Here is a 24,159-nt window from a genome sequence, read left to right on the forward strand (position 1 = left end):
ATTCCCAAAGTTGACTTAAGTGTTTTTTCTTCATCAGAATGCTGAATCATATATGAAAACAAACTTTGTTTAAAATATCACTAAAGGAATTATACAAACATTCTCAATTTATGTCTTCTTGCTTCATTTAAATTGACAATTTACTTGATTAATCATCTACATATAATAAATAGAAATATATATTAGTAAATAGGAGCAGTGATATTATTTTTAAAGCATTATACCAGTCCCCCTTTAAAGTATAAAAGCTATACCATAGTCAACTATTGATTATGGCTAAATCATCTGTATTTCAGGTTTTCTGTGGCAATTTTTACTTTAAAATTGTTATTGGCATTGCCATCTACTCTAATTAAACAACTTATATACACATGTATGTATAAATGGTATTTAGGCAGAGTGGCAATGCCAATAAGCATGTGTGTTTGAGTGCATTAATATACATACATATGTGAGCATATAAATACATATACAGTTATTTGTTATGCATATGTATGATCTTTGTATACTATTGCCTTACCAGAACTATAAAGAACTTGGAATCCAATCTTTAAAAAAGTTGTTCATACTCAATATTTCTAATTCCTGTGATTAAAGTAAAATATTATCTATGTAATTATTAATTTCCATGATAAAATTTCCTGTGCCACATTACTCACAGAGTGTGTTGTAACAAATTGAGCCAATATCAACAGTAACAAAAAGATTTTGAGTGGCATTTAGTAACCTAATGGTTCTGCATTACAGAAGAGGTAAGCCAGAAGATGAATGAGGAAGGAGGGAGCAAGAGAGAGAGAGAGAGAGAGAGAGAGAGAGAGAGAGAGAGAGAGAGAGAGAGAGAGAGAGAGAGAGAGAGAATGTAATGATTGTAATGATTTTCTTCCCTGGAATTAATTTGGAGTAGCTATTCTTGTTAACACAAAGTAAGCAACTCAAGAAAATGGTTTTAAGTACTTCCTCTAATATTTAATGCACTAAATTTAGAAAGCAACATAAATATAACTTTATTATTTTTGATGCCCTTTGATTTCAACTGCCTTTAAGGCCATTAATACAAGTTTCTATAGTTTTGCTAGAATTTTCTTCACAGTAGAGAGTGTCACTATTGTGTAGGCTAAGAGATCATTGAATATAAAAAGGATAACAGTTATTCAGGTTATAAAATTAATTTCCCCCAGGTTTCCCTGCAAACTCTTATTTCCCATGTGTTCAGACTAATGACCTAAATCTGTATTCTCTAGGTAGTCTAAAATGGAATCGCAGCATGAAAAAGATCCAAAAAGTATAGTTGGAGGGTGGGAGGGATTGATCTGGACACTCTTGAACAAATTGATTTCCTCTTGGCTCACTTGATAAAAATACAAAAGTTAGGTATTAAGTAACAGAGACAAGGAAGTGTTAAGTTTGGACCTTAAATAAGATCTAAAGAGGTATCTATATTTTGTTACTCTATAACAAGGAATGAAGAAATGTTGGAGAGATAGAAGTAGAAGCACTTTGTAAGTGTACATAGTCTCATCCATGAGGCCTGGTAGGTCGCCACAAAAAGATTGAAAGGACCTCTGAAACATGTGGCCCTAGGAGGGAATGGAACCATTTGACCCAGCCTCCTCAATAGAAAAGGGAGGATGTCCTAGAAAATTCCAAGTTCCTAGAGCATGATGGGATTTAGCCTTTTAGAAAGAAGAATTGAAGTTTCTTAGCAGCACCAATTTCATGGAGGGAAGAGTGTTATGTAATAGTTGGAGAACCAATAAGGGACTAACACACAATTTGGAGAAGAAAACTCTGGAATGTGTCCTCCGCTATTTATTCAGCAAGTACACATTGGATAAAAAGGGGTTTACTTCACTAGCAGCACCAAGTTTGTTTCCTTCTGAAGAGTGTCCAAGCCCAAATGAATCAATATACATACAAAGCTTTGTAAATCTTGAAACACTGCAGACATGTTAGTTAGGACCATTGCATAAAACTAGAGACCTACGTATATTCCTGGGGAGACAGCTGGGACTCAGTATAATATAAGAGTGTTGTTCTCCAACAACTCCAAACTGTTTCCTTGACTGAAGTTATGGCTTTGAGTCTGGAGGACTTTTCTCCCGGGGGTGAAAGTAAGACTCACAGGAGAGGGAGGAACTGAACTGATTATTTTTGGATGATGAGGAGGTCCTTATGTTGATCTGCATTTTCTGTGGGGTGAAACAAGGGCTGTCCTATATATGTTATCTATTATTATTTTGAATACTTGCTTGGGAATTGAGGACTCTTTCTACCCACATTTGGGGAGACTTACAATTGAGCTATATTCCTAGGTTTCCAGAAAAAAATTCTGGATGGGCACAAAATGAACAGAGAGATTTGATTTGGGAGCCACTTCCAAGATAACAGACAGAATCACAGACACAAATATGCAGGGAATCAGGCAGACAGAGGAGAGAGACAGAGCCTGGCAGAGCATTTCAGGTCTGGGTATGCAACAGGATAGAGGTTATTCAATATGCTAGATGTAGAGGATCCATAGGCTAACATAAATTTCTAGAGGCCTCTTTCCTTCTATCTTCCTTGAGACTAGATTTCTTGGGGATAAATGAATCATCGCTTCAAACATACCTGGATTCTATGAGGCAGACTGAAATAGCAATGTGGACTGTGGTAGCCACATGTGGCCATGACCCCTACTTTGTCAATGAGCAGAAACATAAAAGCAGACTGAGACTATGACCAGCATTACCCTGAATCCATGGCACCCAGAGAATTATTTAGTAGTGATAAGCACTACAAGGAAGAGACAGGAACTGAACAGCCTGACAGTTATTGGACTTCAGGGATGGCTAGCTGGAAGTAGATGATTGTTTCTCCTACTGTATTTCCCTTGACCTTTGATAATCTGAGACCCAGAACTAAATTTCCAGATGCATATTCCTATTCCCAGTTGTGGGAATCAGTGGTTCATGAACATCATCTGCCACACCCGTAGACCCCAAAGAGTGAGATGAAGAAATGTTTGTGAGATAAGTGGAACCAGATGATTTCTTGTAGGAATGTTTAATCTTTCCCTTTCATTTTTAGTATGTTCTTTAAAATATAGGACCACATTATTTTGAGTACATATGTCCTGGAAATTTGGAGGGTTACTGATTAAAGAGATTCCAGATGAATTATGGGAGTTCTAGAATCATAGGCTTCAAGTTTTTCAAAAAGTACTATTCTTTTCTATCCCCTAGCTAAGATTTCGGTGTAGGCTTTACCTGTTCAGCTCTACTGCTTCCAGATGAATGTCATGGTAGTGAAGACAACAGGCTAGGCATTCATGGACTGAGTGTTCTCTGGTACCCAGAGGGAATGGTTTAGGCCAGGGGTGAAGAACCTGTGGTCTTGAGGCCACATGTGGCCTTCTAGGTCCTTGGGTGTGGCCTTTCTACTGAGTCCAAATTTTACGGAACAAATCCTTTTATTAAGGGGATTTGTTCTGCAAAGTTTGAATTCAGTCAAAGGGCTACACTTGAGGACCTAGAGGGCCACATGTAGCCTTGAGGCGGCAGGTTCCCCACCTCTGGTCTAGGCTTTTGAAAAACTGTACCCACTTATGTGCCAAAGAGGCTTAAAAAAGACCACTTGAGTAGAGTACTACATGGTTGTACTCATGTCTTGAGTAGAGAACAACATGGTAGACTATTCATACATTAAACTCTGTTGGTGAATAATGTATATGATGATATGGCCTTTCTGGAGGCCTGAGGAAGGTTGCACATTTGGTGTCCTTATGCTAACATGCTACTCCTGCAGTTTTCCCAATGTAATATGGTATCAAATGAGCATGATAAAACATATACATATATATTATATATGTCATAAAATGACACATACAAAGTGTCACATAAGCATTACTTATAAAACTTACTATATACTAAATGGTAAATCTAAAATCTTCCAAGTCCAGGTTATCACCTTTCCTCTAAAACATGTTCCTCCTTACTTTTTCTAATTTTTAAAAACATTTTCATTTAAAGTTTTGTGTTTCAAATTCTATCCCTCCCTCTCTGAGGGTTATACAAGTTACAATTGTGTATTATATAATTATATACAATAACCTATATAATTAATATAGGTTATACATGTATAATTATGTAAAATAGTTTCATGTTAATCATTTTATACAATAAGACTTCAGTAAAAGAAAAAAATGAAAGAAAGTGAAAAAAATGAAATGAAGTGAAAAATAAATTCAGTCAATATCAGTTCTTTCTCTGGAGTTGGATAGTATGCTTCATCATTAGTCCTTTGGGATTGTCTTGGATCATTGTATTGCTGAGAATAACTAAGTCATTCACAGTTCTTCATTGAATAATATTGCTCTTACTGTGTACAACATTCTCCTAGCTCTGTTCACTTCACTGTGCAACAGTTTGTGTAAGTCTTTCTAGGTTTTTCTGAAATCATGTTGCTTGTCATCTCTTACAGCACAACAATATTCCATTACAATCATATACTACAGCTTGTTTAGCCATTCCCCAATAGATTTTGATTTCCAATTCTTAGCCACCACAAAAAGAGCTGCTATAAATATTTTTGTACAAATTCTCTTTTTTTTTTCAAATGTCTTTGGGTATATAGACCTAGCAGTTCCTCCTTATTTTAACTACTTCAGTCAATGGTACCATCATTCACAATCTTGTCAAAACCTTGAGGAGAGGATTCTGGGAAGATCATGGAACAGGTCAGAAAATTCCAAGCTCTCAAGATTTTCCCCCACAAAGTGATAAAATAGCTCCTCAGGGCAAACAAAGAACAGGTAAAAATAAATAAAAAATGGGGACACAACAGGGTCCCTCCTGGGACAATCCAAGAACAAAAATCTCTATTGAGGTTTGGTCCCTGTGAAGAGTAAACACCTTCAGGCTAGGGTCCATTAACAACTAGTAAACACCTGTGGCTACGTGGTTTGGGAGGCTGCCTTGGCCCCAGTCACAGCAATTTTTAGTGAGGGGAGTTGGGTGTCTGAGCAGGAAAGATCAAGGAAACCTCTGATGATAAGGAATACCAGACCCAGCTGTGCTGCAGAGAGCAGCAAGGGCAAGAAGGAAAAAGAACATTCACTGTGAGTGCAGAAGCAGTGGGGCTGAATGCCTCTGGTTGTGGAAACTTACAAGAGGCTGGAGATTTGGCTTTGGTTCCAGACTAGAGGGGAGAACTAAATATCTGGGGCAAGAGTCACCATTCTGTTTTTTTGGGGGGAGCTAGGTGACTCTAGAGAACCAGCCCTGAAGTTAAGAGGGCTTGAGTTCAAATCTGATCTCAGACCAAACACTTGACACTTACTAGCTGTGTGACCCTGGGCAAGTCACTTAACCCCAATTGCCTTAAAAAAAAAGAGGCACCATTCCCCACAACCCAGGACTAGAAGTGATTACAAAAATTAAGCTATTACTACCGACCACCCCCCAAAAACCAACCAAACAACAACAACAACAACAACAAACGCACAGGCAAAGGAGAAAGAATCCAACCACAGAAAGCTATTGAGGGGAATAGAGAAGACTGGGGTTCATCTTTAGAGAAAGATACTGAAGAAAAGAAACCCTCTTCTGCCCCAAAGAGTAACATCAAATTGTCATTTGCCCAAAAAGAATTTATAGAAGAGCTTAAAAAAAGTCCAAAATCAGATGAGAGAGTTTGAGGAAAAACTAAAAGAAAAAAAGAAAAAAAGAATAATTTAAGAAAAACAAGAAGACTATGAAAAGAAAGCCAACCAATTAGAAAAGGAGATCCAGAATCTTAAGGCAGAAAATCACACCTTGAAAATTATAATTGGGCAAGGTGAAGTCAGCCAAGTTATAAGAGATCAAGAAATAATGAAACAAAACATAAAGAATGAAAAAAATATAAGGGAAGTGAAACATCTTATAAGAAAAATAACTGATCTGGAGAACAGATAAAGAAGAGAAAACATAAGAATAATCAGACTACCTGAAAATGATGATAAAAAAAATCTTGATATAATAATATAAGAAATGATTGAAGAAAATTGTCCTAAAACATTAGAACCATCAACCACTTGAAAGAGATCCTATGAGGAAAACTCATAGGAATATTATAGACTAATTCTGAAACCCTATCTCAAGGATACAATATTAAAAGCAACAAGGAAAAAAAACAATTTAAATATGATGGTGCCACAATTAGAATCACACAAGACTGAAAAGCATAGACACTAAAGGACCACAGGTCTTGGAAAACTGCATATCAAAGAAGAAAATGAAATTTAAATGGAAGCAAATAAAAGATGGACAGCTCTAAACACAACATACAGTATTTATCATACAGGTTTTCTTGAGATGAAAATTAATTGCTACATATTTTGAATCCTCTCATATTCTACTATGCACATGACATGATTTTTTTTCTTTTCTTACTTTGTATTTCAGTTTCAATATTTAAGTTTATGATATTTTTTCTCTATTCTGTATTTGTATTCTGGAGTTTGAGTCCAGAAAACCAAACAAACCCTGAGTCATTTTTACCACTATTTTCCTTCATATCTCAAGGATAATCCTGTATCAAGCTCTTTCAATGTTATCTCCACAGAATGTCTCACATACATTTCTTTTCCTGTAATCCCTCTGTTACTTAACCAATACAGACCTTCATTTCCATCTACTTGCACCATCGTAACAGTTTCATAAGAAGTCTTTTTGTCTATACTATAGCTCCTTTTCAATTTTTGCTCTGAAAAACCATATCACTTTACTCCCCTATCAGGTTCGCATGTTATTTTGTATCATGGCTATTTGTATTTATCTTATATAGAATAATGGCTTTTTAAAACGATGAATTTATTTTTAATTTATGGAGTAAAACAACAAGCTTTTCTATAATATAGTATAATAAAAAATTATGCTTGAACAAGAAACTGTAAATCTACTATATGCATCTTGCTATTCCTTTTAAATATATAATAAAGTTATCATGTAAATTTCTTTTTAAAAACTTTCTTCCTTCCCCGTCCCCTGCCTAGAGATGACTACCATTAGACACAAATATGTATACATATATAAAATCATTATATGCATATTTCTATTTATCAGTTCTTTCTCCGGATACAGATAGCATCTTTTTAAAAAAGTAAGATGACAAGCTGATCAGGGAAGTTCCCTGATCAATTTGATGAGCTTACCAAGAAGTGAACTTCTGATTACCTAAGCTTTTCCATATATTCCATGTACATTGGCCCCTTGTGAGGAGGACAAATGACTACTCCAGCTTAAGAATCAGTAACTAAGACTATAAATGTCCCAAGATTACAATGTCAAAATAATCTTCATGTGGATGGATTGAGTCACATAATTCCTCTGCTCAAGAATGTTCTACTGCTTACCAAGTAAAATTCAAGCATCTTTGCTTGACATTTAAGGCCTTCATAATCTGAAATTATGTCACCTAGTTAGCTTTACCTCATAGTACTATCTTCTGTGAATTGCTTGTTCCAGTCAAATTGTAAGCTCTCTGGACCTTAACCATGGTCTAAACATTCTTCAATCTGTTTCCTTGCTTTCACTGTTTCACATGCCTACAATGTCCTCTCTCACCCTTTTTGGCTCCTGAATTCTCACCCATTCTTTAAATTCTAAAGTATTTTAATCAATAATGCATTTTTTTTTCTGACTGGCTGGTCAATACTTTCAGTTGTGTTTCTCTAAATCACTAATTGTATATTATAGTTAATTGTGCTTTTATTAACACCCTAATGGAATATAAGCAACATAAAGGTAAGACTAGAGATGCAAAGAAAGACAAAAAACAGATTTGAAGCCCTCAAGGAACTCACATTCTAATAGGAAAAACTATATACAAGGAACTGTTTATATAGAAGAGATATACATTATAAATTCAAGGCAATCTCATGTTGGTATGGATGGAGATTGGGAAAGGTCTCATGCAGAAGATAAGATTTGAGCTAAACTTTATAGGAAGTCAGGGGGCAATGGTGAAGAAAGAGTATTCCAGGGATAGCCATCAGTCAGTGAAAATGTCTGAAGTTGGAGGATGGAATACGTGTGCAGAGAATAGCCATAAAGCTAGTGTCTCTGGATTTTAGAGTCTCTGGAAGGGAGTAAAGTATGAGAAGACTACAATGGTATGAAAGGGCTTTTCTTGATCACCATTCTCCTACATGTGTTGTCTTTCTTAATAGAATATACCCTTTTTACCAGCAGCAAATGTTTCACTTTTGTATTTATATCCCCAACACATCACAGTACCTGGCACATAGTGCTTCATAAATGCTTCTTCATTTATTCATTTATTATTCTTTGATCCTCCCTCCCATTCAGACTTATTCAAAATAGGTAATCAAATAAATTTTTTGAGTGAGTATGATGAAAAAAATGAATGAATGTGAATTATGTCTGAATAGATGTTTAGACATTGAATCAATCTCTGGTATATGTATGAAATATTGTTAAACTGTAAAGTGATATATAAAAATGAATAATTACATTTGGTTGGCTTGAGTCCTGAGATTTTATCAGTCTAGGAAACTCCTGGTATGTAAACTCCACCAATGTAATCCAATGTAAACTTAATCTTAGTTACCAAGAGCACTGAAAAGTTGAATTATTCCTACAAGGTCACAAGTTACATATCATAGGTAGGGCTTGAATAAAATTCTTCCTGAACCCAAAGCAAGCATTCTATTCACTATGCAATGATGCCCTACATCAATCTTATAATGACTATCTTTATAATAAAATCAAACCTTGGAAATTATATAATAAATAAGCTTTGATAAACAGTCCCAGGGTTTTGTTTCTAGTCTTTTAATAATGTTTAAAATCAGAACACTAAACAGAGATGGTTAAATTAAACATGTCTTTATAGAAAAGAAGGCAATGTTTTATACTTTCACAAATATTTCCCTCCAAATGATTAGAATAAAAAAAATAATTTTGGTGTTTAAAATGGGAAAAGGTTAAGTTTTCTAGAAGTGAAGTTATGTGACACAGCTCATTCTCTGATAATATAGATAAATGTAGTGTTGCTGTGAAATGCTTGCTGACTTTGACCACAACACAATCAGATGTGGTGCATGGGCTCTAACTAACCGTGTTGGTATAGATTTGCATTTTATTATTTGTTTATCACTGAGTAATCTTTTCTGTAGCAGAGTGTAGCTCTGCGTTGATTTCTACTCTAAAAATCAATGTATTAGAAAAGAAAAGTAGTTAAAACATAGACATCTGAAAATGAAAATACATCTAAGCATTAAATTTGATAAGCATGAATTGACTAACAAACTTTAGTTTTACTTCCTAATTTTTTTCTAATTTGTTAGATGGAGTTAAAAATGATTTTCTAACTCATCTTGAGGTTCAAATGGACAAATACTCAATAGTCAATGAATGAGATGAAGAAATTATATGTTATTAATGATTTTGTAGACTATAAAGACATAAAAGATAAAATTATTATATGTTTTAAATTGGAGTCAAAAAAGTATTGGGACTACATTTTAGTAGCCGAGAATCTTTGACAATACTGAATGATATGTGTCAGTAGAGAATAATTTTTTAAACTGGCTCTTCCTTTAGATTGTACATTTTATTTGAAAATTCATGATTAAAAAACTCTTGCATGAAGTTATAATAGATATTTATTGTCACTAGTTTTATGCTATTAACAAGGTATATTCATAACAAAATGATATATTGAGACTGTCAATATGTGGCATTTTTGTAGACCTTCAGCATGCAGATAAGCTTTGTTCTCACTGACAATATTGGATATATCTTCCTTCCTGAACTTTGAAAAGCAAATAGAATACATACATTTATCAATCCTGACATTAATACCTCTGTATAAGAAATTATAGTCTAGCTCAGCAAAGTATCATCCACAGCAATAACAAAACAAACCTGGTAAGCCAATCAAAAATCTTCCAAGGATATGATTAGAGGGTTGCTATGGCTGAATTCAGTAATTTTATGTTGATTTGAAATATTTCTTTCTCTCGTATTTTCAGTCCTAACAAGGAGTAGACACAATATATAGAATGCTTACACAACACATTGGCATAGAAGGGAATGAAAAACAAAAGAAAATTAATGATGAATCATCTAAATGGTTAATAGCCTCCATAGTTGATTCATTTGAAAACATGGAAGTTTGGGTCAATTAACTTCCTGACACTTACTAGAAAGCCCCCAGCTTTGTCTAATTTAGTATTAATATGACTGTTTGTTCTTAGAATGCTTTGTTTTCAGCAGGAATGTGACCTTATGCAGGTTAAATTTTATTGTTTATAAATCTACTTGCCATAGCAAGATAGGAGCATAAGAGAGGAATTGTTTTCTTTTCAATTTCCTGGGAATGACAATTTGTACCAACATCTCACACAGCAGTCTCAGAGTTCAATTCAATAGCAAACATATATTAAGAACTATCTTGTAATTGATACTGCTAACCAAAAGATTTAAAAGACACATTCTACACTTGTTCTTTACATGGAATACTTACTACAAGAAAAAAATCCCAGAAATCATTTTTCCTTGTTTCTTTAACATCACATAGGAAGAAATCCAGTCTCTTAGGTAACAGAGTCACTTATCTAGAATACTCATGAGTTTTCAGCATTACAACATTTGTCTCTTCTCACAAGCACTACAGGACTATCGAGTAATAACAAAGTCCTTCACAATCTGCTTGCTCAGAGCTCTGTCACAATATTAGCAGAATAGAACCAAAAATAAACCCATGCTTATAGTCTCTGATAATGTTTATCAAAGTTGAATGGTATATGAATTCTAAGTGTTGATTTTAATATTACATTTGAGGGCAACAAGGTGAATCATAGTCTAGTGGATAGAAGGGCTAGTCTTGGATTCAGGAAGACTTTTTGTCCAGTCTTTCTGATATATAACTTCTAACCGAGGGCAATTACTGCAATCTTTTAGTATGCCAGGCAACTTAGGCTAAGTTACAGACTGATTTACATTGGTGGAAGGATTTTCCACACCAGGAGTTCCTTAAACTGATGAAATCATAGTTTTCAATCAAGAGAAGAAAATAATTCTTTATGTTTATATGCCACTTAAAGTCTGTAAGAAAGGTTCTTGATAACTCAAGCTCATTATTACAAACAATGATTTTGCACTATGCGGTAATGCCCATAAGAGTTAGTGAGGTATGTGAGGTAGGTATGGATATTCAGCCCTAAACTAAACAATTTTACTTGTTGTGTTTTTATTTCTGCTACAAACTTGTATGGTCTAAAGCATTTTAAAGGACTCTTCTGTCAATGCTAGGAGTTGAGAAGCAGATAATCCAGATCAGAATTTTCATAAGAGTTAATGGGCTCCAAATGTAAACTATCCCAATGTTTAATCAAAAAGTATCTATTAAGCACCTTCAATGTGCCAGGCACTGTGAACAACAATACAAAAGTGGAAGAAGCCTAACTCTCAAGGGAACTGCATTTTAATTGGGGATTACAAAGTGCATATGTAAGTGTATACAGAATTAATGTAAAGAGAACAAATTCAAATAAATACAAATTAGCACAATACAAAGTGGTTTGGAAGAAAGGATGGTAGCATTTGGGGGGGGATTAAGAAAGATTTCAATCAGAAGGTTGTACTTCAGCTACATCTTGAAGGCAGAGAGAGAGTCTGTGAGATAGAGATGAATAAAGAATGGATTGCAGGGGGCAGCTAGGTGGCACAGTGAATACTGCACCGGCCCTGGAGTCAGGAGGACCTGAGTTCAAATGCGGCCTCAGACCAGACACTTGACAGCTAGTAAGCTGTGTGACCCTCGGCAAGTTACTTAATCCCAATTGCCTAAAAGAAAAAAAAACTGAACACTATCCCCCTAAAATCACTGTACTTCTGCTAGACAATCTAGAATGCAATTATAATTTTTTTATTTAGGCTTGTTTGATACTTCTCCATACCTTTTCAGGTGCACTTAGGTGTTTATTATATGCTTTTTGAATGCCTAACTGATTGATTCCATGACTGACTTATAAGTGTGCTGCTCTTAGAGAAGCAGAAGAGGACGTCCCAGAAGCAGGTAGAGAACAGTAATTGTAGGATAAGGGGAGGGGAGAATGTCCATAGTTGTTCCAATGCTTCCTGCCCACATACTTATTCCTTCTACTTATGACTCAAGGTAGTGCATTTCTTTTTCTAAAAATGTTTCTAAAAAGGAGGGAAAATCTGCTAACTTCCCTACCCCAGGCTAACCAAGATTTGATCTTTTGAAAAAAATTAAGTTTACCCTTGTTCAGAGCAAAGAGAGATATGTAGCCATGTGCCAGCCTCTGAAATACTTCTAAGTTCCACTTAATTCACTGTGCCTAGTTCTCAGAGACAAGAAGGGAATAGAACTCCTTTACCTTCAATGGGAAAGGAATTACTATAACAAGTTACTGGGCATAGATGCTTTGGATTGGGAAAGAACCCAAAGTAAAAAAAAAAAGGCTTAACACCTAAAATGTGGTACTTCTCTCAATCAGCAGCCATTTTCTTTTAAAATTCCATGAAAGCAGGAAGATAGTATATTCACTTAACTTTACTTCAATAGTTGATAAGGCATATTGTGTTATGAGAACTATGATAGCTATGAGAGAGCTACAAATGCTGAGATATGGCCCATGACTTCAGAGAGTTATAGGTTAGCACAGGGAAGTGAAATCTATTTAAATAATTAACCTATAATACATGATGAGTGCATGAGAAAGATACAAACAAAATGGCATGACATTGGAGGGTAGAAAATCATTATTGACTGAGAAGGACAGGCAAGCTTCAAGGAAGAGGTAGGATTTACCAGATTACTTAAGAAATAATTAACAATATAAGAAATGGTATTGGTGCAGGGAAGTGCTAGGTATGCAGTACAGATGAAGACAAGCAGTATAGTTTGTCCATAATAGAAAGTACATGGACACAATGCAGTATGAGTACAAAAATACTATGGCACCAGACTGTGGGTGACTTTGAATGCTGGGCTAGTATTCAGTAGGTATTTTGGAGCCACTACAGGGTTTTGAACAGAGAAATGACATGGTTGTGTCCCCTGAAAAAGAAGATTAGTTTGGCCCTGGAATGAAAATATCATAGGAGAGAGAAAAAGGAGAGGCGGACAAACCTACTAGAAGACTGTTGTCCAGGAGGGTAGTAATGCTGGTCTATACTAGAGTTGTGACAGTAGAACAGAGAGGCAGATGTGTATTTAATTGTGAAGGCAGAATACATAGGACTTAGATATTTGCAAGCAGGAAAGAGTCAGAGATAACACTAAGGTGTTGAATGCAGGAAACTGATAAATTTTGAGGTGTGGCTATGATCTCCTCCAGTTTGGCTTAGCTTTGTCTCCTGTCCTAAAGACTATATAAACTATATGTTGCAGTGCAGGTTCTGGAGTGAATAAGCAGGAGGATAATGTAGGAAAATCTTTGCTTCTTCATGCTCTACTCCCACCATAGTACATTTTTAAGTCCAAAAAGACTACTGAAGTTAAATTTTTCTCCTCCTTTCCAATTTGGGCAGCCCCTTCTTCTACCTAGTCCCCTGTGAATTGACATTGATTTCTGTCTACTTACATGGTGAAAAGACTGCAGTGTAAATCCAGAGATGAAATAATGGAATTTGAACATTAGAAGGAACCTCAGAAACCATCTAATCTAAGCCATAAAAAAAGGAATCCCCATTATAATGCAGTTGACAAATTATCATGCAACCAATGTCTGAAGACATTCAAGGAGGGGCAACCTATCACTTCTCAAGGCAGTTCATTCTACTTCTGATAGCTCTACCTGTTCCATTAAGACCTAAGTTATGTACTCAGATTTTTTTGTATGTAGCTTTTCTTTATTTGTATTTCCTCACAGGAATGATGACTTAATATTATTTTCAGGGTCAAATGATATGATGGATGCAAAAGCTCTTTGGAAAAAGTTTGAGGAACTACAAAAATATACACCATTATTACTATATTTTCTTCCCAAATGAAAACCCTTTACTAAAAAAAAAAATTGTGGACACTTTAAGGTCCCGTATATCTACCTAAAACACCCATTCATTATTCTCTCAAATACAGAGCTTCACTTTCATTTTCTTTGCTCTCAACCCAAGGGTTATTTTTTCCTAGTTTCATGATAGATTTTAAAGAAAAAGCTGACAGCAAAACTTTATGAAAATTTCATGACTTTAAAATGTGAGTACCTCTATTAACTAGTGCTCCACAACATATAGTTTATACCTATCAAAGAGAGACAGAAAAAGACAGACAGAGCCATAGAGAGACAGAAATGAAAGAAAGAAAGAAAGAAAGAAAGAAAGAAAGAAAGAAAGAAAGAAAGAAAGAAAGAAAGAAGGAAAGAAGGAAGAAGGAAAGAAGGAAAGAAGGAAAGAAGGAAAGAAAGAAAGAAAGAAGAAAGAAAGAAAGAAAGAAAGAAAGAAAGAAAGAAAGAAAGAAAGAAAGAAAGGAAGGAGAAAAGAAACAAAAGAAGAAAAAAGAAGAAAAAGAAATGAAGGAAGGAAGGAAGAAAAAGAAAATAAGGACACTGTCAATTTGATAAAGTGCAACTCACAACTCATTAGTGTTGGGCACAGAGGTAATATTCCACATCAAAAATGACTGCTGAAATATTCACAATTACCAGCTGTTCAGAAACCATTTTATATGGATAAAAAACATGTCACATTTAATTTATCAGATGCTTTCTGCTTTCATACTTCTCTTTCGTTCAATGTACTGAAAAGTTATAAAACTATTTCAGTCTCGCTATCTCCACGTATAGACATTAAGAATAACACAAATCCATTATCTACTCAGATATAATTGCATCTACACGGGTGAATAATCTTCTGTAGCACTGAGTTCTGAATTAACTCTTCCTTTTAAGATATCTGAATGTACAACATTTAGTAGCTTTATTAGAAAGTTACCATTTCTAATAGAAAAAAAAACACAACACATTAATTTTGAAAGCCACATTCTTTGAATGAGATATTGTTATTAGACCTATTTGTGTGTTGATTACAATGGAAAACATCATTAAAAACATAACAGTATTAATCTCTGAGCACAAACCATAAATGGTGCACTCAAACTCTGGTGAAGGTATAGTAATAATAGGCTGGAGTTGTAGTCTGTGTCATTTTACTGGGGCTTTGCCAGATAAAAATATTATTATTATTGTTATTATTTTAGCCAAAGATTACTGAATATATACCTTGCTTGGTGCTATTGAAGAAATCCCAACTGTAAAGATACTGTTAGCATTACTATACATAACATACTTATTCCTAACCATTAAATAAAAATGGCTGATTGCTGCTTGTCTTGTTTTCTTTCATCCATTATCAAATGCAACTGTATTCACACAGTGAGAGAGTAGATAGGAGCAGCCCTTTCCCCTTTGGGACTCATAACTTTAGTGAACTCCATTTCTTTCTCATTACATTGCATCTCACAGCTGCTGGTTCAGAGACTGACCTCCTGATGAGTTGCCCTCCCTTTCTACCTTCGATCTCACAGCTGTTGTTGCAGTGGCTGCTGTTTTAACTGCTCACGGAATGCAGGGTGCTGTTTAAAAACATAAAAAAGAAATGATACTTGTTCTCTTAGAGCTTACCACTTAAGAAAAAAAAATTAGACAAGCACCAAAATTTAATGTTTACCTGTGGATTTTAGTATGTGATACTCTAACTGCTGTAGGATGGTGAATGAAGCTACCCAAGTCATTCTGAATCCATCGAGTAATTGACGATCATTTATTAAACATCTACTATATACCATAGTGGAGAAGACAAGAGCAAACCACTCCAGTATCTTTGCCAAGAAAATCCCAAATGAAGTCACGAAGAGTAAGACACCAGTGAAACAACTGAACAAGTGGTGGCTAGGGGGCGCAGTGGATAGAGCACCGGCCCTGAAGTCAGGAGGCCCTGAGTTCAAATGTGACCTTAGACCAAACACTTGACACTTACTAGCTGTGTGACCCTGGGCAAGTCACTTAACCCCAATTGCCTTTAAAAAAAAAAGAAAAAGAAACAACTGAATAAGAACAACATATATACTATGCCCAAGTGTTGAATACTCCTGAACTCTCATATATTTGTCATTAGGCAAAACAAATGCTTGTTCTTTCAGGAGTTTTTGTCAATTCCAAAGACTCTGTGATCTCTCTGGAAGAACCATACCAAAGAGTCCAGTTAGATCCATAGGTCACGTGAAAAATCCATGTTAGACCACAAGAATACAACAAAGAATTGATTATTTGGGGACAGCCAGGTCTGAAGGTAGAAGCAAATAGGAACATTAGTTATGCATGCAGTGATGGGCAAGCAGGAGAAAAGTACTATTAGGCATTTAGTCAAAGGCCTGCTGCAGAATCTGGTGTATCTATGAGTGTCTGTTCAAGGAGGGGGTGAGAGAAGTAAAACAGAGGACTAAATAAACAGACAAGATCACAGCTCCATAAATGGAATGGTTCTACATAATCTAGTTCAACTCCTTTTATATTTGAAGAAACTGAGGTGCAAAAAGGATAAGTAACCTGATTAAGTTTCCATTAATGATGGAATTTGAAACCAGGTCCTCTGATTCCCATACCAGTGTCCTACCCAATTTACAATCCCATCCAGCAGGAGTTAATAACAAGGAGATCTAGAAGAAGATTTCAGGTACTTATGGCTTGCTCAGAAGCAAAACATTTAGTCCCTGGGGGAACTTGGTTTCCAGGTTGGGATTTTGTATGCAGGGATTAAGATGGGATGCCTACTGTGGTAATTTATTAGCAGACAGATGGAAGGCAATAGGTAACCCGGTAACTACTGTCACCTTGTCAGTCACAAGCCTGTTACAATACTGAAATGATGAGCTTCTTATAGTCTCCCTGCCTGTCTTGGAAGTGAACCTACAGATGGGAGTTAAGTGATCTCAAGCTACCAAAGATATATGGTTAAAAAGGCAAGGGGCCAAAAGACAGCATAGAATAAAACTTATAGTAAAATGAAAGCTTTGGTAAATGAAATACCCTTAAAATGCTGAGTTAAGTGAAGGATACATTAGGGAGGAAATTGTATAACTAGGAATAATAGAACTAGAAGCCCTAAGTCAATGGAAAATAAAGACATAAGGAACTGTGAATGAGTTTTGATGAGCCTTTAACATTAAAATTGATATTTAAATACAAAATAGTATGATAAAATTTTCACGAAATCTTTATTTACAAATTAGGAAGCCAGGATCAAGGGGTAGAAAAGAAGTGAGATTATAGTATCATAGAATTTAGAGATGGAAGGGAACTTAGAAATAATCCAATTTAAACTCTTAATTTTACAGATAAGAAAATTGAGCCTGAGAGATTCAGTTATTTTGCCTAAGGTCCCATAGACAGCAAAACCAGGATTTGAATCCAGATAATTAACTCCAAATGAATAGCCTATATCTGCCTCTATCCCCTGTCCCACCACAACTCCACCAACTCCTTCATTTCCCATTGGCATCACCTGCTTCCACTCTAGGTACTAATATCAATCTGACAGCAAAGTAGATGAAATATAAGAATTCATGCATGCAGTGCTAAAACAGATCAGCATAATGTCAGACTTGATACTAGTCTCGTTCTGATTGAATGCCTCTAGTTTCAATAATTGGGTCTTCATCTACTTTTTGATCAGCTCCCATCTTTTACCTTTTTGGCCAGCTCCCCATCTAATATTCCTATGCTCAAAAGTCTAGGCCTCTTTCCTGTTCCTAAATCCCTACACCTTGATTCTTCTATCTGGTACCATTATTGCTCTGAATTACAGGCCTGTTTTAAACTCATTCAATCTTCTCAGGGCCATGTCCTCTTGTCTGTGAACCCCAATATATCTTTTGATGATCAAATTTACTTCATTTTTTGTGGAAAATTTTTCATTGGTTATATCCTCCAGCTTTTTAAGGCCAACCATGAGTCTTTTCAATGTTCTTTGGGTGAAAATATTCTAATTTAGATTACATTCACTTAGGCATAGTTCATGTCATCTATTATTGTAAGGTTTCTGAGGACACAGGCACTTAGTAAATATTTGTTGTATGAATTAATTAACATTTAATATTAATATTGAATTATTTATGTATTTGTTTGATATTATTAATTATACCATGGTCTTTAGGGTTCTTGTTAAAAAATACTTAAGATTATGGAATTACAGCCTTAGAACTGCAAGGAATCTTAAAGATTATACAACCTCTGTTCCTCATTCTATAGGTGAGGAATCTTAAGGCCAAAAAAGTGATGTGACTTCCCTAAGGTCACACAGTTAGGTAACAGACCTATGATTTGAACCTAGGTTCTTTCACTGTAAATCAAGTGATCTTTCCACTGTCACCTTGTGCATCTAATGACTAGTCATGATCTTATTTATAAGATAAGATTATTTTTCAATCATAAAATTTATATTTCAATAGCGCTTCAGGTTTATAATGTGCTTTTCTTACAACAGCAACAGGAAACAAGATATTGGAAGTATTTTATTACCCATTTAACAGAAAATCAAAGCTCATAGAATTTATGTGGCTTGCCCATGGTTACACATCATGTAAGTGTTCAAACTGGGATTCAAAATCAAATACAGTAGTCTGACTCTTAAGTTCTGTGCTCTTCACAATGACCACACTGCCTTAGTATATTAATAACTAAATCGGAGACCCAAGAATGAGCCACCTTGAAACTAAATCCCAATGGCAAACATAACAAGTTTATAATTCATTCAAAAATATATTCAACATAGTTGAGGACAGAAGCTATGTATTAACAATACAGGCCCAGAAGTCTTAGTGCAGTTTTAAGCTATTAAAGTTTAAATAGTTTTAATAGCTTAAGACTGCACTAAAACTTTTGGGAGAGCATGTATTTTTATTACCGACAACCTCTAGCATTGTGCCTTTCACAAAGTAGATACTCAGCAAATTTTTGCTACATTATTAGGCTTTTTTTTAAATGCACAAAAAGTTAAAAACAAATTATCACATAGATCCCCTTGCTTTCATTTACTATTAATGGCTAGAAAGATCTTATTCTTTTTGGCACCTAGGACTTCATTTTTCTTCTATGTAAAGAGCTCCTATTGATATCAAACAAAAAAAATAATTTTCACACCTGCGGGGTCTCTTAGGCATTGAGTATTAAGGGACCTCACTGAAAGCTACTGTAACATATTAGACAAATAAAACTCTTAATCTCTGAAGACACTATCTTTCAAGCACACATTTGCTAATGGCGGACTTTTCTCTACCTACAATTATCATATTGAAAAGTGGTTATTGTTGACACATATAATTAATGCTTACACTAGGACAAAGATATTAAAGTAGGCAGTGATTATGTGAAGTACAATGTTGTCCAGATTAATGTGGGGAGCAATGAATGCTAATTCTGTATTGCTGCCATACAAGAAGAGCCCTTCAAAATTTGGATTTGAGAAAATGTGAGATGATTCATTTTTCAGAAAAGACATTGTGAAAAATGACAAGGCTCTAAGACTGGATATATTGTCCTGGCTTAAATGCTCTCTTCAATTGCACGGCATTCAACATGACCCTCAGAGGAGAAAATTACTTAACTGTAACAGCTCCCATAGTGTTAGTATGTCAATGATTAAGTGAAAGAACATTCCAAATAATTGACATTACTGTGATAAATATTGGTTGAAAGTCATTATCAAGATTTGACTAAAATGATTACAATTAAAATCAATCTGTTCTCTCACTTTTTATGCTGTTTTCCTCCCTTGGATAAATTCTGAAATACCTTCTGCATAGCTTACTTTTTCCAGATGGCAGTAAATTGTTTTAGAACATTCATTAGCTTAAATCTATAATTTTTGCTTTAATTCCCATGTGGTGCATGCTATTCTGATTTGGTTCTATATTTTTACTTAAGCTAAAATTTTTAGCATGTTTTTATATATAAGAAACTTTATCAAGATAGTCAAGAAAGGTTTGACATCCCTTTTGTATCTTGTATATGCATGATAATTGTTAATAACAATAGCTAACATTTATATAGTGCTTACCATGTGCCAGGCACTGTGCTAAATACTTTACAATTATTATCTCATTTGATCCCCACAACAACCTTGGGAGGTAGGTGCTATTATTATTCTCATTTTATAGATGAGGAAACTGAGAAACAGAAGTTAAGTGACTTTCCCAGGGTCACACAGTTAATAACTGTCTGAGGGCAGATTTGGACTCAGTTCTTCCTGACTGCAGACTCAGTACTCTGTGCACTACTCCACCTAGCTGTCCTTATTGATTATGAAAATGAGTATATGTACATCATAATTAACTCATGCAAAACACAAAGGAATACATGACATCATGTAATACTATGAAAGACTGAACTATGGAGTTATATGATTTATCAATCTTATCATCTATCATCCTTTCGAAGATTTACAAAAAGAAATGACTTAGAGGCCACCAAATCCAACCTCCTCATTTACTGAAGAGAAAACTGAGGCCTAGAGAAGTTCAACCTATAGTATCGTATCATATCATATTATATAGCATAGTTTTGTATATGCTAAACTGGATGATTTTATAATTGGCACATACTTTCCTCAATAATTAGCTTAGTATTGATGTCAAGTGTGATATTAAATAAGGTAAATACAAATATGTTCAGATACTGTGAAGTTTATGTAGGATGCCCTACAAAAAGTTCAGGGGGAAAAAGGAAATCTTTATTGGTTGGTAAGGTTTGCAAAATGGTCCAAATAAGTAATATTCTTCTAATTGAATAACACCATAGAACACTTAGAATCCACAAGAATTTAAAAGCAATTTGTCCAAAGTCTAACCAACCACATAGGTGAGCGACATGTATTTCCCAGACTATAGGATGCATCTGAACAGATGTAAAAGAAGAAGATAACTGGATTACATTTCCAAAATTGTGTAGTACTTTCAAAGATCCCAAATTGCTTGCTGTAAAGGGGGAAAACTGTATTTTTTTTGGTGGGGGGGTAAGGCAATTGGGGTTAAGTGACTTGCCCAGAGTCACACAGCTAGTGAGTGTTGTGTCTGAAGCTGGATTTGAACTCAGGTCCCCCTGATACCAGAGCCAGTGCTCTATGAAAAACTGTCTTTTTTTTTTTAGGCAATTGGGGTTAAGTGACTTGCCTAGGGTCACACAGCTAGTAAGTGTCAAGTGTTTGGTCCACTGCACCACATAGATGCCCCTAAAAACTGACTTTTTGATGCAAATTGTCTACATGTGATGAAAGGCAGCATGTTACAGTGGATAGCAACCTGGATTTGAAGCCAGAAAGATTGGGGTTCAGGACTTGTTTATCACAAGTATGCCTATGTGACTCTGGGCAAAGAAGGTAAGCTCTCAGTGTTCTGTATATCTTTAAGAATGTGAGTTGAAGAGAAGGTGCTGATTTGCATTGGTAGAGGGAATCTTCTCATCCAGGAGCTACCCATATCAATGTAACCAAAGATCAAGTTCTTATTGCTTTTCCACATGTGATGACACAAATCATAGACACTATGATTTTAGAAGAATTGAAATTATAATTATATTTATTATAATTAAAGTTGCACGGCAAATTTAAATAGGCTGCAACATGTTATCAACAAAACAACATGAAACAGTCATTTTAAAGTCACATGAGAAATGGAGTTAAAGACTTTACTGAAGACATGCATAATTGAGAAAGAAGGAGTCTGATCGTGTGTTTAGAATGAGAGAAAAGAGAGAAACTATTTAAGTAATTCACTGGTATTCCAAGATATTAAAATAGTTTTCCTCCATGGATGATTGATGGCCCTAAAAAAAAAGTGACAAAATCAAAGACTCCAGTCAAACTGAGCTTCTTTTACAAGTACCTCCGAAAAATGAAAAACAGCACCAGATGAAGCACAGGAGCAACATACAGAAGATTACGGTGGGGGAGGTAGGGAGAGATGAGGATAGAGATGAAGGAAGCAGAACATGCCTAGAATGATCTCCTTACCTCCACTTCATTGAGTTTCTATCTATATTTAAGACTCATTCAAGCTCCATCTTTGATGATTCAGGGCTTCTTAAACTTTTTTTCATTAATGACCCCTTCGGCACTTCTTAAACAGTGGGTCGAGACCCCACAGTTTAAGAAGTGCTGTGTCCTTTCCTAATCCCTTAATTGCTACTGTCCTCCATCCCAAACTACCTAGTACCTAACTACTTTGCATATATTTTCATATACTCACTTTAGAATTCAGTATCTACATACTTTTCTAAGTTTTCACCTTCTCCATTAGAATTTTAACCTTCTACATGTAAGGATTGTTTTATTCTTTGTACTTGTATTCCTAACATTTGGCAGAGGTCCTGGCACATAGCAGGTGCTCAATAAATACTTGTTGATTTCTTGCTGGACTGATTTATTGAAACTCTTTTCCACACTAGAAGTTAAGAATTCAATTTTGGGAAAAATATATCAAACAATGCTGATAAGAATCTAATATATAACACATTTAGTCAATTAATAGAAACATATAAGACAAGTCATCCAGAGGATCAATCACAGACAGAGCTGGAAAGGATCTTATATGTCATTTGGTTCAACTCCCTCTTTTTACAGTTAAGAAAACTTAGATAACTGTCCCAAGGGAATGCATAAACTGTTCTCAGAAAAGAATTACACCCTGTCAATAATCAAATAAAGGAATGGTCTAAATCAACTAACAATAAGAGAAAATGCAAATCAAAATAACCATGAAGTTTCACCTAATGCCCAACAAAATAAAACTGATAAAAGATAGGAATGGTCAATATTCGAGGCGACGAGGAAATATAGACACATTAATATATTGTTGATGAAGCTGTGAAATGACACAAACTTTCTGGAAAGCAATTTAGAATTGCACTAAAAAAAATTAAAATGTCCAACCCCTTTCACCCAGAGATTCCACTGGTAGATCTCTACTCACAAAGAGAAAAATAACAAAAATAATGGTCCTGGTTCTCTCTGCAACAAAATGTTTATACTAACACTTCTTGTGTTAGCAAATTATGGAATGCAAAGTATATCAAATTAGATGATATATGAAAAGCACTTTGCAAAACTTAAAGCACTATATAAATATTAGCTGTTGTTATTACTCCCCTTGGTTTGGAAATTGGCTAAAGAAATTGTGGTGAAAATTGCAATGAAATAATATTGTGCTTTAAGAAATAATGGATATGATGAATACAAAACCAGGAAGACATACAGAGTGAAGCAGATTAAAGTAAGGAAAACCAGAAAGCCAATATACACAATGACTAAAATAAGGTAAATGGAAAGAGTAATAATAATAATAATAATAATAAAATAACGGAAAATAGACATTGCAGAATTATAATGACCAAGATCCACCCCAAACTCGTCTGGAAAATATATTTGGAATCACAACCAATAAAAAATTATTTTACCATTATATTAAAAACCAATGATTAAATTGGGATCCTGGTTTTTCTCCTATATTTCTTCATCCAGACTCAGCTCCTACAAAAAGTAAATCTCTGAAGGACATGACTGATTGATGTTTGGAGTATAAACAGAATCCTGTCTAGGCAAGTTCTTACCCAGGGGAAAAGGAAAGCTGTCCTTATACCCCTACATGAGAGTTTAGGGTGACCCAGCTTATGAAAAAGAAAATCAACCATAGTGCACTGGATGGAAATGGATTTCCCTGGCTAGATTGCTGAAGGTGGCTATCTCACAATCAAGCCACACTCTCATCAGGAGGAGCTGAAGATTTGTAGCCCACTGCCTCATTAAATGTCCACCAATCAGTTGATTTTCACTTGTCATGGGCATTCCCTTTTACAAAAGTATTATATGGTTTTGTCTTTGATTGCTGAGAGAAGCCACTGACCATCAATTTATTGATGATTAGCTAGTCTAATTAATTAATTGATTATTAATTACTTGGAAACTCTGTATCTCAGGTTTTTTAATTCATTACACAGCAAAAAAAAAAAGCCAGTAAAATATATATATTCTTCAATCTAAAGTAATCACTACCAGCCATATACTACAAGGAGATTATTAAAGTCAGAGAAAATGGTCCCATGAATAGATTTTTAGAACAGCAATTCTGGTAATAGCAACAAACTAGAAGGAACAT

General features: G+C 35.0%; 1 protein-coding gene across 9 annotated transcripts in view; it reads right to left on the reverse strand.

Annotated features, from left to right (window-relative positions):
- Positions 1-24,159, reverse strand: part of RALYL (RALY RNA binding protein like) — a 786,001-nt gene that overhangs the window by 588,311 nt on the left and 173,531 nt on the right. The window lies entirely within an intron of this gene.

Source organism: Phascolarctos cinereus, unplaced genomic scaffold (assembly GCF_003287225.1).
Source record: "Phascolarctos cinereus isolate Bilbo 61053 unplaced genomic scaffold, phaCin_HiC Scaffold_4;HRSCAF=312, whole genome shotgun sequence".
NCBI lineage: Eukaryota > Metazoa > Chordata > Mammalia > Diprotodontia > Phascolarctidae > Phascolarctos > Phascolarctos cinereus.